Source organism: Furipterus horrens, unplaced genomic scaffold, assembly GCF_987537825.1.
Source record: "Furipterus horrens unplaced genomic scaffold, mFurHor1.1.pri manual_scaffold_4, whole genome shotgun sequence".
Classification (NCBI taxonomy): domain Eukaryota; kingdom Metazoa; phylum Chordata; class Mammalia; order Chiroptera; family Furipteridae; genus Furipterus; species Furipterus horrens.
This window is the reverse complement of record NW_028327174.1, coordinates 32,868,152-32,885,074: the sequence shown is the minus strand read 5'-3', so window position 1 is coordinate 32,885,074 and position 16,923 is coordinate 32,868,152. Positions and strand designations below refer to the sequence as shown.

Genomic DNA, 16,923 nt, shown 5'->3' with positions numbered 1-16,923 from the left:
CATTCCCATAGCTCTGTCATCAGTTCTGTGTTGAATTTTCTTCAACTGAGCCTCCAGTAGATGGTCCAGTGCTTGAAAGTCAAAGCTATCACCGTGATGGCCTAAAGAGAGGAGGAGGCTAAATCCTGTGTCAGGAGACATATTGGCTGGCTTCCTTCTTTCTTTCTGTTAATACAGGATAACTATATTTGAGCTCTTTTACGACTAACAGTCTACAGTGAATGCTAATACTAGTGAGCCACTTGGTCAATCTTTCTGCTCTGGCCCAGTGTGCAGCGGATGCTGGTGTACCTGCTGAGGTTGAGCCTGTGGGAGTCTGGATAGATGGGAGAGGCAGGCTCCCTGACATACTTTTCCTCTTCTTTTATGCCTCCTCAGATAAACCAACTCAATGTCTTAACGACCACAAAGTGCTTATTCCAAGTGTATCCCTTGCCTTGCAACATATCTATATATGGACACTTGTGGTGGAGCAAATACAATAAAAATATATTTTTTTCAATAGACAGACACTTTAAAAAATGAAAATCTCTGGCCACAGCAGGGTTGGTTAGTTAGTTAGAGTGTCACCCCAATACACTAAGGTTGTGGGTTCTGTCCCTGTTCAGGGCACATAAAAGAATCAGCCAATGAATGCATAAATAAGTGGAACAACCAATTCATGTTTCTTTCCCTCTCTCTACCGTCCTCTTTCTCTCTCGAATCAGTAAATAAAAGAAATGAAAATCCCTAAATTTGGATTATGAGCAAATACCAAGGTATAAATAGAGTTTATCTTCTGGTGCCAGGTATTTGACCACTGACTGTTCAGCTCATATGGCCTTGGACAGCTTCCTGCTGGCAACCCATGCACCCGGCTCCATAGACATTCCTAGCATATTCCAGATATCAAAGTACCTGTGGGAAAAGTTAAAGTATTTACCATGAAATCGGTAAATTGAGCTTATGCATAAATTCATAAACATTGGTATAATTAAATGTATATTCCATTGTTGTTGTCGAGCATCAGGGAACTCTTGCTTCGTTCTCCAGGTTCACTGAAGAGGGTGACATTTGAGGACACGTGGTTACCTGAACCCTTTGGCACGTGCTGGAATCCTCTTGCTTCTCACTTTCTGCTCCCTTGGGTATTGTTTCATTTGCCGTCTCCACTGGTTTCTGTGTGGAAATTACTTTTCCAACGTTTGTTCTGTGCATTTTTTGTTTGTTTTTTTTCTTTGTTGATAAAACTCAAGTGTGTTTATTTAGAGGTGTCAATGCACTGAATTTTCTTGTCCTCTTATTTCACCCATTTTTACCCATTATGTTGAAAATAATTTAATAATAATAATAATAATAATAATGTGATAGGTTTGATGCAAAGGGATTTTTCTATATGAGCTTATTTAGTGGCCTCTGCCAACCTCTTGGGCAAATACTATTTTATTTCTATTTTCCATTTTAGAAAATGAGGTGTAGAAAGTTTATGAGACATACCCACTTATATGTAGTAAGAAATGGGGGCAGGACTCAAATTCATGATGTCTTGTTTCTAAAGTCCACTTGCTAGGAGTTGTTACTACACCAGCACTTTTATGGGTGATTTATAGTTGAACCGTAACTAATACAGATAGATCTTGAATTAAAGTTGTTTAAAAATTATAGCATAAAATATTGTTAATGTAAACATTCATCTGTACATACCAAAAGGTTAGTCTAATAATGCACAGGAAACTAAAAGGTTTATTCATTTATTTTTTGTTAAATTAACTGAAAATATAATATGGCATTCTCAGTTTAGCAAAGTTTTTTGAATTTGCCCATAATGACTACTTCAAATCTTTTTAGTAATTCAACTATCAAATTATTAGAAAAAAAATTTTAATTTTCTGTGATAACCCTACTTGGTTGGCATACCAAATACAAAGATAGTCTGCTGTTTCGTTAGTTCAGTAATGCCTAAAGTAATTTATATTTACAAACAAGAGCCGCAACAATTAAAAATTGCAGCCAGTTCTCCGCAACACTGATGATGCACTGATAAAATATGTGTTATCTCACAGCTGTGGGAATTTCAAAACTGTATGTGTGAGGCAAAAAGGAAGCATTGTCACACAACCAAGTGCTGCACAACAGCCAGAATTCTTTGCAGAATGTTGAATGAGAACCCTTGGTAAACTCTAAAAATGTGATAATTCTAGGATTTGAATACTAAATTTTAATAATTCTTAAAAATTGTAGATTATTAGTAGGTATTCCTTTGTCACAAATAAAAATCAGAGTCTGTGTGGAGACCTGCATTTATCTATTAGAAAGCAGTAGGTGTCTTAAAACAGTTTCCATCATTTCCTGTCCATCACTAGGATCTGTTGGGTTAGTATCCTGGCCAAAGTGATTGGGGCAAAAAACAAGAGACAAGATTTTATGGGCTGATCGGTTTATATATTTATTTAGAGCAGAGAGAGAATCTTATTAATATTAACCTTTGCCTCTAGATTATACACTGTAATTTATGGAGTATTTCTTCGACTCATCCTGATTTTGATCTAGGCACCCACAAGTCTGGTAGGTGGGGTGGTTGCCAGCACCAGCATTTTACACATAAGCACAGAGAAAAAGACTTGCCCAACATCAAACTTGCTAATTCTCACCCTTTTGAATGTCCCTCCCTTCCTTTTTGCCTATAGGATAGTCTTAACTTCTTCACCAGACATATAAAGCCCTTCAAAGTCTGGTCCCTGCCTACTACTTTCTCAATGTAATCTCCTTTGTAAATGATTGCATACTTATTTGCCAGATATTTTCTGCCTTCTAACCATGGAAAGTGCTTGTGGCTTTGTTAATTGTGCTCAGGGTTTCCCAAATATAGGACTTAATGGGTTAGAAAATTACCAAATAAATTAATAAATGAACAGGGTTGATGACTTTGTATTTTTTGGCAACTAAGGAAATTATAAAATACAACCATTTCATTAAAGACTTTACACGTTAACATCAAAATGTAGAAGGGACATAATCTTGGGAAAAACAAGCTGTTCATTAAAATAAAACTTGAAAGAAAGCCTCACTCATTGCTGGTGTTTTCTTCTTTTTGCCAGAGACTGTTGAAAAAAATTGTTCTGGTCTAGCACTGGCATGTGGTGTTTGGGAAGTTTGTGCCTTTGGACACTGTTTTCCCTGTCAGGAGTTCTCTGTTTTCTCAAGCCACTAGCCTTTGGCCTGTCTAAATCCTCTTAGCCCTTCAAATCTCAATTTATACATTGACCTTAGAAAATCCTTTCCTATCTCTGATCACCTGTTCTCTCTCACCCTGCCCACCCTTTCACTTACCATTTCTTGGTGGCATTCTGTGCATTTTCTTCATACACTGGTAACTGTCCTGGCCTAGCTTACCTGCTGCTCTCTGGCCACTGACCATGAGATTCTAGAAGACAGAGACTGCATCTTATTCACCCTCATTCTCAAAGTTTAGCATATAGTCTTTTGCACATACTCAGTAATAAATATTTAATAGATGAATGAATGAATGAGTGAATGAATGAGTAAATACCTGGGTGCTGTTCCTGTCCTTTGTGTCTTGTATGTCTTTTGTGACCTGCAGTTTCAAGTGCAGATGATGTATCCAAACAAACACACTTATTGAGTTGAATTAATTTATGAGTTTTGACCTCATCAGTTCTTCTATTTTTCTTTGTCAAGGAAAACTAATTATCAGAGTGTCTGGGAACAGTCTGCAGCTGCTGTCTGAAATACTTCCATAGACAATAATGCATCTCTCGGCTCTTCTGGTCAGCTTGTGTTTTTCCTTTTGGTCTGTTCACTTTTGATTCACCATGCTGATTTTCACATTTTTATTTTTATGGCAAATGGAATGTTAAGACATGCCATAAAGTACATATGGAGAATAATCAGCAGTTTTTTAAATAGTCTAATCTTTCTAAATCCACAGAGGCTTTATGACACTTTGCCTTTTTAAACATCTTATCCAGAAAGGATAGCCACAGCTTCTCATAAGATTCAGCAGTGATAATGAGCACCCTCATTTGGGGGCATATAAACTCTAGGCAATATGAGTTACCAGGTCAAGCATCTTTCCAGCTCACAAGATGGGCATGACTCGTGTCATTTCACCGACTTGTGCTCAGTCACGAGAGGACACGCTTCTTTGCCTTTCTCATAGAGATGCCACCCACCCCATAGATAGAGAATTTCTCGGAGCTTTTCTCTGAGGTTGTACAGCCACAAAAGCCCAGACAGGCTTCAGCCTGGAGTTGGGTAAACATCTTGGAGGAAACATTAGTTCCTCTTCTGGAAACTCTCTTTTCCTTTCATAGCGTTCTCTTTTGTTATGAAGGCAACCTATTTTTTTAGAGTCAGAATAATAATAATAATTACAGCTACTTACGAGCACTATCTTGTATGCCTTATTTACAATTCTTTCATTTGTTATCAACTAATTTTGTCCCCATTTTATAAATGAGAGAGCTGAAAATCAGAGTGTTAAGTGGTTTAGCCAAAGTCACTCAGCAGGAAGTGGTGGAGTTAAAGCCACATGATGCCCTCAGAGCCTCTGTTCTTCCCATTTCACCACACTGCCTTCCTCATCAGGCCACCAGATCATAGCTCTGTGGTCTTGTGCTGCTGCCTAACTCCTGTAAACATAAAGTACCTGATTCACGGGATCATGTTGAGAACTAAGTGAGCTAATATATACAAAAGGGCCTGGCATAGTGCCTTGTGCATAGTAAGAAATGAGTATTTGTCTTAATTCTTTCCTTTTCTTGTATGTCCTCCTTTTTCACTGACCTAATCCTACCCGGCCCCCAACTTTAGATGTCTCCTGATGGTCCATCCTAGGTCTATTCTGGTTTGTATCTCTTTAGGAGACATGATTAGTTCTCTTGGGTTGAATATAAGGAATGTGGCTGTGACTCAGTCTTTCATTATTATTAGAGTAAAAAATGCTGAGAACTGAAGTTTAAGCCTGAGACATAACCACATTTAAGTGATGGGAGGAAGAAATGCTCTTCTGTCAGCAAAGAGAGGAAAGTAAATAGGAGGTGGCTGGGTAGGTTGATACTAAGGAAGGAGTTGGTTAACAATGTCAAATACCAGAGTGGCCCGGATGACTGAAAAACGTGGAAAGGCCATTTCATTAGACTTGGTCATTTGGATGTATTTGAAGACAGACAAGGCAGTTTCAGTAAGGCCATGGACTGGAATCAAGTGAAAAGGCTGATGAAGAAATAGAGGCAATCGTCGTCGTCGTCGACAGCCGTCCGTCTCGAGAGACGATGGCGTAGCTTCTTGAGAGTCTATCTGCACTGCTGAGAATGTCTGTGCAGTCCGACTCGGGAGTGACAATCCCTGCCGCACTTGTTACAGGTGAAGGCAGATGGCTGTTGTTGCTGCTGTTGACGCTGCTTCCGCCTCGATCTTTTCTGGACCGCCTCCTCGTTGCGCGCAGCCTCTGCACGTGACGTACCTTGCCTGACCGCGAGCCTCCAGGCTAGGCGGTCGTCTGCTTGAACTTCCCATGTGTTGAGATTGATGGAGCATTGTGTCATGTCCTTTTTGCAGATGTCTTTGAACCGCAGTTTTGGGCGCCCTGTCATCCTCTTGCCTTCTGCTAGCTCGCCGTAGAGGAGGTCTTTGGGGATATGGCCTGCATCCATTCTTTTGACATGGCCGAGCCACCTGAGGCGTCTCTCGCTAAGAACTGCATGCAAACTGCTCATGTTGGCTCGCTTCAGCACCTCGGTGTTGGGGACCTTATCCTGCCAGGCGACATGCAGGTCGCGTCGCAGGCACCTCATGTGGAAGCTGTTGAGTTTCCTTTCGTGCCTTGCGTAGGTGGTCCACGTCTCGCTGCCATAGAGGAGAGTGCTGAGTACGCAGGCTTGGTAGATGCGCAGTCTGGTTTTCTCAGTGAGGCTGGAATTGTTCCACGCTCGCCGGTTCAGTCTGGCCATAACTGTGGCTGCCCTGGCGATTCTCCGGTTGACCTCCAAGTCGACTGACAGAGAGCTCGAGATGGTGGACCCGAGGTAAGTGAAGTCGTTGACAACCTCCAGGGTATTCTCTGTAATAGAGGCAATAGTGTTTTAATATGTCTGGTTTGTTAAAGTCCTCAGAGAGATTTTTGATGTCTTAAAGAGATGGCATATTCGAGAAAATTTTTCTTTAGCTTAGGACAAGTATAAGTATTTTTATAGACAGAAATTAGAGATTTGGTTAAGAAGAAGACTGAGGATGCTGGAGGGCAGGAATAATTGATTGATAAATTTATAGCACTTTTGAAAAAAGCCTGATAATATAACCTCATGATCACAGGAAGAAAAAATGGTTCTATTATTTTCTAACTTTTAATTTTTTTTTCCTTTTTAATATTTTCCCAGATTTTCTATAATAAGCACCTACTCATCTTTCTTTTTCTCTTTCTTTCTTTTTTCTTTCTTTCTTTCCTTCCTTCTTTCCTTCCTTCCTTCCTTCCTTCCTTCCTTCCTTCCTTCCTTCCTTCCTTCCTTCCTTCCTTCTTTCTTTCTTTCTTTCTTTCTTTTTTGTAGCAAAGCAGAACTCTATTTTTTCTCCCAGATATACAGGATACTCCCGTGAACACAAATTGGAACACATGAGAAATATGTGTGGTAATCAGTACTACTTTAGTGCACATCAGCCTTGTTAGCCTCTTTGATGCAGGCGTGTGCTGGTAAGGAGAAAATGAGCCAGTGTGCTCCATCCCAACCTTCCCTCTTTACATCATTTTGAATACTGAGTCCTACATAGTCTCTATATCCTTGGGATATCTTAGAGATATCTCTCTTCCGACTTTTGAGAAAAGGGTGAGGCCCAGCACTCCTGTCTCAGTAGGCCTTCTTCCATCAGCCATCACTGTGCTGGAGTGACAACGACAGTGTGAGAGTTAACACAGGCATACTTGTGAAACCCTGGCTGGTTTGGCTCAGTGGATTGAGCGTCGGCCTGCGAGCTAAGTGTCGCTGGTTCGATCTTCCAGTCAGGGCACATCAGAGAAGGAAAACTCTGACTCCAAAAAACCTCCGGTGCCTTGCGGCATACCTCTTCAGGGGAAAGGCTAAGGGAGTAAACCCCGACAGAAAATCCGGAGCCGGAGTCCCTAAGGCGGTTTGACGTTGTAGTCAACACCGGCAACTCCTGCGGCGCACCTGAAGCCAAGCTGTATTGACTCTGTCTTTCCTTTGGATCCCTCAGCTGCGAAGAGAGGGGGGGTCTGCTGCATGGGCAACAGCAGACCCTCCATATCACCCTGCCCAGGCTCTGTAGCTTCAGCTTCACTGGAGAGGGCACTCCAGCGTCATCGCAAGATGTCGATTCAACACGGGAGGAGACAGATACCGTATCACTCCCGAGTCGGACTGCACAGCCATTCTCGGCGGTGCAGATAGACTCTTAAGAAGCTACACCATTGTCTCTCGAGACGGACGGCTGCCGATTTTATTGATTATGTTACAGTAGAACCAATTTTTTCCCCTTTGCTCCCCTCTGCCCAGTACCCCACTTCCCTCCAGCAATCCCATCCCCCTTAGTTCATGTCTACGGGTCATGCATATAAGTTCTTTGGCTTGACCCTTTCCTATATTACTCTTAACATCCCCCTGTCTATTTTGTACCAACCAATTATGCTTCTTAGTCCCTGCACCATTTCCCCATTTCTCCCCCTCTCCCCTCCCAGCTGATAACCCTTCAAATGATCCCCTTACCTAGGATTCTGTTCGTATTCTGGTTTGCTTAGTTGGATTTTGTTTTTATTTTTTAGATTCAGTTGTTGATAGTTGTGAGTTTGTTGTCATGTTCGTGTTCATAGTTTTGATCTTCTTTTTCTTAAGTAAGTCCCTTGGACATTTCATATAATAATGGCTTGGTGATGATGAACTCCTTTAGCTTTACCTTGTCTGGGAAACACTTCATCTGCCCTTCCATTCCAAATGATAGCTTTGCTGGATAGAGTAATCTTCGTTGTAGGTTGCCTTTCATCACATTGAATACTGCTTGCCAGTCCCTTCCTGCCTGCAAAGTGTCCTCTGAGAAATCAGCTGATAGTCCTATAGGCACCCCCTTGTAGGCAAATTTCCACCTCTCTCTTGCTGCCCCCAGTATTCTCTCTTTATCTTTGACCTTTGGCATCTCAATCATGATGTGTCCTGGTGTGGTCCCCTCTGGATCCAGCTCAGCCAGGACCCTCTGTGCTTCCCAGGCCTGTATGTCCATCGCCTTCACAAAATTTGGGAAGTTTTTCTCATTTTTTTCAATTTTTGATATTTTATTCTGCACTGGTTGACTGTTTTTCTCATCCTTATGTTCCAAGTCATTGATTTGAACCTCGGTTTCCTTCCCTTCACCATTGGTTTTGTGTAGATTTTCCTTCGTTTCACTTAGCATAGCCTTCACTTCTTCTCTTATGTGTTTGCCGTACTGAAGCATATCTGTCAAGCCTGTCAGCAGCTTTATCACTAATGTTTTGAATTCTGTGTCTGTTAGGTTGTCTATCTCCTCATCTGTTAGGTTGGCTATCTCCTTGTCGCTTAGTTCTCCCACTGGAACCTTGATCCATTCCCCTTTTTGGGCCATACCTCTCTGTCTCCTCATTCTGACAGGCTCCTGTGTTTGTCTGCCTTCACGTCCCAGGTAGAGCTGTCGCTACTGTTGAATGTAAGGGGTGAAGTCTTAGGGATTTGTCAGTACAGGACGACCTGTTTTACCATGTTGTGGCGCTGTGTGTAGAGAAAGGGGTCTGAGAGGGAACAATGCCGCCTGCCCAGCACTCACCCCTTTTCCAGGCACCTCTCCCACTTCCGCACCAGACTGGCACCCCTCTAGTTACTGCTCTGGCCATCATTCCCAGAGTGGGTGGGTCTGCGGACATTCCAGGACCGTGGGGGCCTAGCCTTTCTGCCCCCATGGTAGCTGTCATCTTCTCTCCATCTATGAATTTGTCTGCTTTGCTTGTTAGTTCAGTTTGTTCATTAGATTCCACATATGAGTGAGGTCATATGGCATTTGTCTTTCTCTGACTGGCTTATTTTTTTTTTTTCAAAGTATATTTTATTAATTATGTTGTTACAGTTGTCCCACTTTTTTTCCCTTTGCTCCCCTCTGCCTGGTATCCCCCTCCCCTTCAACAACCCCCCCTACCCCCCGTAGTTCATGTCCATGGGTTGTGCATATAAGTTCTTTGGCTTCACTTTTTCCTATATTATTATTAACTTCCCTCTGTCTATTTTGTACCAACTTATTATGCTTCTTAATTGCTGCACCATTTCCCCATTTCTCCCCCTTCCCCCTCCCAGCTGATAACCTCCAAATGATCCCCATACCTATGATTCTATTCCTAGTCGGGCTTGCTTAGTTGAATTTTGTTTTTATTTTTTAGATTCAGTTGTTGATAGTTGTGAGTTTGTTGTCATTTTAGTGTTCATAATTTTGATCTTCTTTTCCTTAAATAAGTCCCTTTGACATTTTCTATAACAATGGCTTGGTGATGATGAATACCTTTAGCTTTACTTTGTCTGGGAAGCACTTTATCTGCCCTTCCACTCTAAATGGTAGCTTTGCTGGATAGAGTAATTTTTGTTGTGAGTCCTTGCTTTTCATCACCTTGAATACTTCTTGCCAGCCCCTTCCTGCCTGCAAAGTTTCTTTTGAGAAATCAGCTTCTAGTCTTATAGTCACCCCTTTGTAGGTAACTCTGCTTTTCTCTTGCTGCTTTTAAGATTCTCTCTTTATCTTGAACCTTTGGCATTTTAATTATGATGTGTCTTGGTGTGGTCCTCCCTGGGTCCAGCTTGTTTGGGACTCTATGTGCTTCCTGGACTTGTATGTCTATTTCCTTCACCAATTTAGAAAGTGTTCCTTCATTTTTTTTTTTTCACATAAGCTTTCAATTTCTTGCTCTTCCTCTTCTCCTTCTGGCATCCCTATAATTCAGATGTTGGCATATTTAAAGTTGTCTCAGAAGCTCCTGTGCCTCTCCTCATTTTTTTTCAATTCTTGTTTTTGCATTTTGTACTGGTTGACTGTTTTTTTCTTCCTTATATTCCAAATCATTGATTTGAACCCGTTTCCTTCTCTTGACCATTGGTTTTGGGTGCATTTTCCTTTGTTTCATTTAGCATAGCCTTCACTTCTCTATGTGTTTGTCATACTTAAGCATCTGTCAAGTCTGTAAGCATCTTTATCACCAGTGTTTTGAACTCTGCATCTGTTAGGTTGGCTATCTCCTCATTTGTTAGGTTGGCTATCTCCTTGTAGCTTAGTTCTCCCACTGGAACCTTGATCCGTTCCCTCTTTTGGGCCATACTTCTCTGTCTCCTCATTCTGAAAGGCTCCTGTGTTTGTTTGCCTCTGTGTCTTAGATAGAGCTTTTTCACCTGTTACATTTTAAGGGGCTGAGCCTTAGGTATTTGTCAGCGTTGTGGTGCTGTTTGTGTGGGAGGGGTCTGAGAGGGAACAATGCCACTTGCTCAGCACTTACCCCTTTTCCAGGCACTTCTCCCACTTCCATATGGGCATGGCGCCTCTCTAGCTGTTGCCTTGGTCATTGTTCCCAGAATGGGCAGGTCTGCGGACATTCTAGGACCATGGGGGTCCTTTAAACAAGCGGACTCTGCTGAGAGCCTGGCAGTTTCTGCCTCCGCTCCAACCCCCACTGTTTTGCACAGTCAGAAGCAATGAGGCTTTATTGTCCCTGGTGCTGGAACTGTGAGCTGTGAGGTCTGATCTGGTGCTGGGAATGCTCCCCAGGTGTCCCTCTCGACTTTTTAAAATACTTGTGCTCTCTGTTGGCCTGCCACTGCCACCGCTGCTGCTGCCATCACACTGTGTCTGCTCCATCTCTCCTACCTGTCTGGATGAGTATTTCTCATTCATATCTTTGTTTATCGGACTTCCATGCAGCTAAGTTTTCTGGAACTTCTGGTTGTCTCTAGTTTTGAATTGTGGAGGGAGATGCAGTGTGTCTAGTTTTCCATCTTGGCCGGAAGTCCTCCATACTGCTATCCACAGTGGCTGCACCAGTCTGCATGTCCACCAACAGTGCAGAAGGGTTCCCTTTACTCCATATCCTCACCAGCACTTGTTTGTTGATTTGTTGATCATAGCTATTCTGACCAATGTGAGGTGATATCTCATTGTGGTTTTAATTTGCATTTCTCTGATGTTTAGTGATGCTGAGCATCTTTTCATATGTCTATTGGCCATTTGTATATCGTCTTTGGAGAAGTGTCTAGTCAGGTCCAATAGTAGTCACTTTATTTAATGCTAATTGCTGAATTGCTTGTGATTTGACTTGATATAGAGAAAGAATATAAAGAATCTAGCTCCTAAGAGAAAATCAGCTAACATCCCTTTGCCTCTTCCAATACCCATTTCTTTAATCACCCATTTAATGGGAACTAAATTATAGTTCATTAAAGGTTGTTGACAATCTGAAATGCTGATATTCTGTGGTGAGTAAAGAAGGAGCCATATGTTTTAGACAAGCAGGTGGCACAGTTACTGTTCTGTTAAGAAAATTGAGCATTTCTGGCCTGTGTTTTGACACAGAATCCCATCCTGTGGAAATGGGTCATAACACTGAGCCAAAATTTTTCTCAGAAAATAATTTTAAATCTGTTCAAATACTGGAATAGTTACAGAAATACCAAAAGTGTGTACTGTAAATCACAGAAGAGGCAATTATGGCCTGGAAAATTTTTGGGACAGATGTCCCAGCCCTGCATCTGTCTAGTAGACAGTGGAGCTAGGCTGAATCCAAGGAGCTTGACTCCTGGACTTCACCTTCTGCACTTGACCATTCCCCCACTCATCTGAATATTGGTTGGGTCAGTTTCCTAGCTTAGAAAAACCTGCATAATTTGGAAAACTCATAATGTAGTTTCTATAACTTTTGTTGCCTCCTTTCCATTTGTTTTACCTTCCATTAACTTCTCTCATCTTTCAAAGAAATAATCTCAGACCTAGGTGTCATTGAAATAAGAAGAGAAAAGATGTCCCTGAACAGAGCTCTTAGTTTTGATACATAATATCTTGGCCTCCTAGTGCTGTTCAGTAACACAGCTGATTATGGTTACATAAAGAAATGCTGCTGCATCCCACACTGCTGCATAAACTTGTGCATTGGAGAAACAGCTCTGTTGTACATCAATGTAATTTGTAATCTGGAGAATCTGCCACTTGAGCACAAGTTGAAAACACAGTGGTGTATAGGGTTTACATGTGGACTGGTGCTGCTGATCTGGACCTCATTTTTAGAACCTCATGTTCTCACAGATGATGCCCAACCATTTCTCTGAGTCGATGCACAGCTCCTCCCTGCCCCAATGCTCCTACCCAAGCCTCCAAAGTGAATTTGTTGCATTCCCCCAGACCTGTGTTTTGGTTTCAGGCCACTGAAAACATACTATCCAAATTTGGTATATATCCATTTAGCTGTTCTGTTGTGATGCTGTGAACAGACCGAGAGAAATAATTTTTCACATAAACACTAAACGTATATGACTGAAACATTTTCTTTGTCTTTCAAATCCCTTCATTGTCCGAAAGAGAAAAAAAAATCCAAAAAGGGTTTGTATAATGGGTTTTCTCATACCTAATATGATGTTAAATGATTATGAAGGGAGTCAAAATCAGCGAGCCCACTGATCAAGTAAAATTGCTCTGATAGCAGGGAAATGCTATGGAGAGAGGGGGTTGGAGGTGGTTAGAGTTAAGTGATGTAATTGCATCCAGGAAGAGACGTATATCCACTAGGAGATTTTATTAAGTTTCTTCCATGTGGTGACCCTGACCCCTCTCTATTACAACTTCAGTAAAATTTAAATGTCTTTGTACAATTTTGGAGTTGGATTTATTCTTGAGGGTCCGTGGATGCAACAAGAGGGTTGGTGATGAGCACAGATTCTATTTCTTTCACTGTAATGAAACCACATGCACACAGTCCTTCATTATCCTCTGCCCCGACACATCCGCCCCACACTCACTTTAGTCCAGCTTCACTGGTTTCCTCAGTGTCCTTTCTGGCACTTTAACTTGCTGCGTGCTTTACCTGAATGCTCTTTCCCCATGTATCTGTGTGACTTACTTCCTTACCACCTTCTAGTCTTTCGTAAAGGTCCATTACCCAGTGAGGACTTACTTAGCCCCCTGTTGAAAACTGTACCCGGGCCTCCTTACCCACGTACTTGATTTATCTTATTTGTTTATCTTCTCCATTAGAACTTAAAAGAACAAGGTATTCTCTGCCCCTTCCCCTCCCCTTCCCTTCCCTATACTATAGTGCCTAGTATAGCATTGGGCACATAGAAAGTGCTCAATAAATATTTTGTTGAGTGAATAAAAATAGAGTTCTCTCCAAAGGAGCTAAGTCACTTGCAGTAACTAAAACAGCAAACAGGTGATTCTTAGAGGATAGTATTAGAAACTTTCTAGCTATATAGACAAGTAAGCATAAATAGGATGACCGAACAAAGACGTTCATTGAAATCTTTCCTGGAAAAATTTATGTTCTTTAATTCAAATAATCATTATACTTGTTAAACATTACAACCATATATATATATATATATATATATATATATATATATATATATATATGAAAGCAAGGTCATCCTTGAAGTATTTGTGTTCTAAAAATTTCTCCTTTCAGTCTGCTCTGCCTCTTTTGGAGAAATGAAGACTACCCATGACACTAATTTACCTTTCTTTGGAATGCTTCCTTTTTTATGCAGTCATTTCAAATATGATAAATAAAATGATGCTAAATAGAAGATTACTTGGTCTTAAGTAGTATGTAAGAGCTGCTTTTCTCTGTTTTTGTAGTCCTGGAAAATTATCCAGATTAATCTTTGAAAAGACTTTTTATCTGTCGAAACCATAATTTTAAATCAATAATCAAATGAAAGTACTTCTCACCATTTAAGAGAATTTATGAAAAATTAGATGACTACAGATAAGTCGGTCAAAGAAAGATAAATACCATATGATTTTACTTATACATGGGACCTAAAAAACAAAATAAATGAACAACAACAACAACAAAACAGAAACAGATTCATGGTTGTGGAGGTCAGACCGACCCTTGTCCGAGGAGAGGGAGGTTGGGGGCTGGGTGAAAAAAGCGAAGGGATTGAGAAGCACAAATTGGTAGTTAGAGAATAGTCACGGAGATACAAAGTACTGCATAGGGAATACAGTTCATAATATTGTAATAACTATGTATGGTGTCTGGTGGGTACTTGAAGTATTGGGCGAACATGTTGTAAAGTATATGGTTGCCTAACCACTGTGCTCTACACCTGACATTAATATAAAATAATATTGAATGTAAACTGTGATTGAAAAATAAAAGAAAATACTTAGATGTATACCCTATATTGATTGTGCACTTTGAATCTCTTATGTGGACAGAAGCTATTGCCTTTGCCACAGAGATGGGGCTGTCGCCAGTTGTCCCCACTCCCTCCCCAGGGGCAAGGCCGTACTGCATGTTCGCTTCAGAGCAAATGCTTCAAGTTCTCTTTCTAGACCCTGGGCCATCAGTCAACAGTGACTCCTGACTTTTAAACTTCTTTCAAAATTGATCATTTAAGACAAATATTTCTTTACGTTGGGGGGAAAGTAACTTTATGATGGCCCAAACAGGACCTTCCACCACTTTTACTGGGAATCTGCCATTTACAATAAGAAACTTCTCTGATTTCTTTGTAGGCTACCAGATCCTTCACTTAAAGAAAAGCCCCCCTATATTGGATGCCAACTGTTTAGCTTCTGCTCTTAAAAGAGGGAGCATATAATTTATCATCCAAATAGGGATGTGTTTGGGAATGGGAGGGGTAACTATTAAAAGCTTATATCTAATAAAATAATAATAAGGATTATGTGAGGTGAGCAGACTCGTATGGTTCCTAACTACTAAAGAGAATGAAATGAATACTTATCAAGACCATATAATGTGCTTTGGAGCTTTATATACATTATTTCAATTTTAAAGCCATCTTTGTTGTGGAATGTGGCCACATTTTCAGCAATAAATCTGAGGCTCTGTGACATTAACCCAAGGACTTGACATGTAATAGTCTAAAAGGAATTTTAGGAACTCAACTCAGGACAGTTTACAATAAGGACTATTGATTTAGCTGTTTGGAGGAAATGCATTAGATACCCATTTTGGTCAAAAGCCACATTTTAAAATCAATCATTGACTGAAGTTAGAGATTAATGGAATAGAAAGAAGTTTTGGGAGACAAGATTAAATCTGAAACCTTATCAAGCATTGTAAAGTCAAATTTTGAAAGTTTGACACTGTGGTTAGGGAAACAATTTATTAGCACCGTCAGCTCCCGTGGTCCCTCTGTTGCAGTTCTGCAGTCCTAAAGGGGTGCTAGCTTTAATTAGACTAATGTTTAATGTGGAATATGAGAAACTTGGGATTCACAGTCAGCAAATCTCAAAAATCCTGGATCTGCTACTGCTGGAAATGTTTACCAGCCTATAGCAATTATTCTGACAGTCTTCTTTTATGGTCTCCACAGACTAAAACTATAAAGAATTAACTTCTTCGATTTGAATTTTGAGTAGCGAGAACAAAATGTGCATTGAGCTTCTCTTGTTTCTTTAATGTTTTCTTCTTTCCTTCCTACTTGTTCTTTATTCATTCAAACAACATTTATGAAACACCTGTACAGAGTATCAGGCACCATTTCAGGAGTTGGGGATCCAGTAGGGAATAGAAGACAAACGTCCCTCTTCTCATGGTTTATATTCTGGGACTTGGAGAGACAGACAATAAGCGAACTATAAATTAAATGTATAATGTGTAAATAGTGTTAAGTGCTGTAGAGAAGAATAAAGCAGGTAAGAGATATGAGGAATTCTCTAATAGGACTAGGTCATGATAATTGCTCATGATGTTTTTAAGAGCTTTCTTTTCCCTCATGAATTCTTTAGGAGCAAATGTGGCATTTAACTATTAATTCCTCATAACGAGATATGAAGAGTTCCCAGCTAGGACATTTTTCCCCCCTGAACATCCTATTGTCTAAATAGAATTAAATAACTGAAAATTTAATATAGTTTTTAAAGGTTGCTTTCTTTAACATTTTAATGCTAGTACATCAAATAATTCTATGAAGATTTGATTTATCATGTAATCTTAACTTTGTTATTCTGCTGTACATTATTTTTAAAAATGTTATAAATGTCATTGTCAGAAAAATGATGTAGTACTTTTCCTAAGTTTATCTATTTTCCATTCTCTCTCTCTGCTGAACTGAATTTACTTCTTTTTATTTAACAAATCCTTGTGCTGTACCACGTATGCACAATAGAACACAGAGCTGGGCACAGTTCTATGAACTTTACAAATACTAACTCATAGTCCTCTTAACCAAACAAGTATTGCTGTTTCTACCATCTCAAGGTTGAGGACTTGAGAGAGGTTGAGGAGCTTGTTCCAGTGTACATAGTTGTCAATGCGACAGCCAGGTTTCAAATGCAGGCAGTCTGGCTGCAGAATCCATGCTCTTAATCAGGATGCTGCATTGCCCAAGATTTTTCCTTGGCCAGGCACATGGTTCAGAGTCTACTAATTGATGGTCACTTAGCAAGGTTCATCAACTTGGCCTTTCTTTTCAACAAATAGTTACAGGTGGCTTCTTTATGTTTCTCTTTTCTCAACTTCCATTTGTTTGCCAAAATTCTCGATCTTCTCTCTTATTTTCTCAAACCTATTAAGCACAATTATTTTAATGGTTTTGTTTGAAAACTTCATTATCTTTACACCTGATTTGTGCCTATTGTCTGTTGTTCCTCTTAATTTGTAATCATATTTTCTTGTCTTTTCTTTATGTGTGGGTAGTTTTAATTATGTGCCAGACATTGTATCTGAAAATTGAGAAGACAGTTGAGGAA

General features: G+C 40.3%; 1 protein-coding gene across 1 annotated transcript in view; it reads left to right on the top strand.

The window, feature by feature from the left end:
• ST8SIA1 (ST8 alpha-N-acetyl-neuraminide alpha-2,8-sialyltransferase 1) overlaps positions 1-16,923 on the top strand; it is a 127,940-nt gene that overhangs the window by 25,730 nt on the left and 85,287 nt on the right. The gene's annotated exons all lie outside the window — the stretch shown is intronic.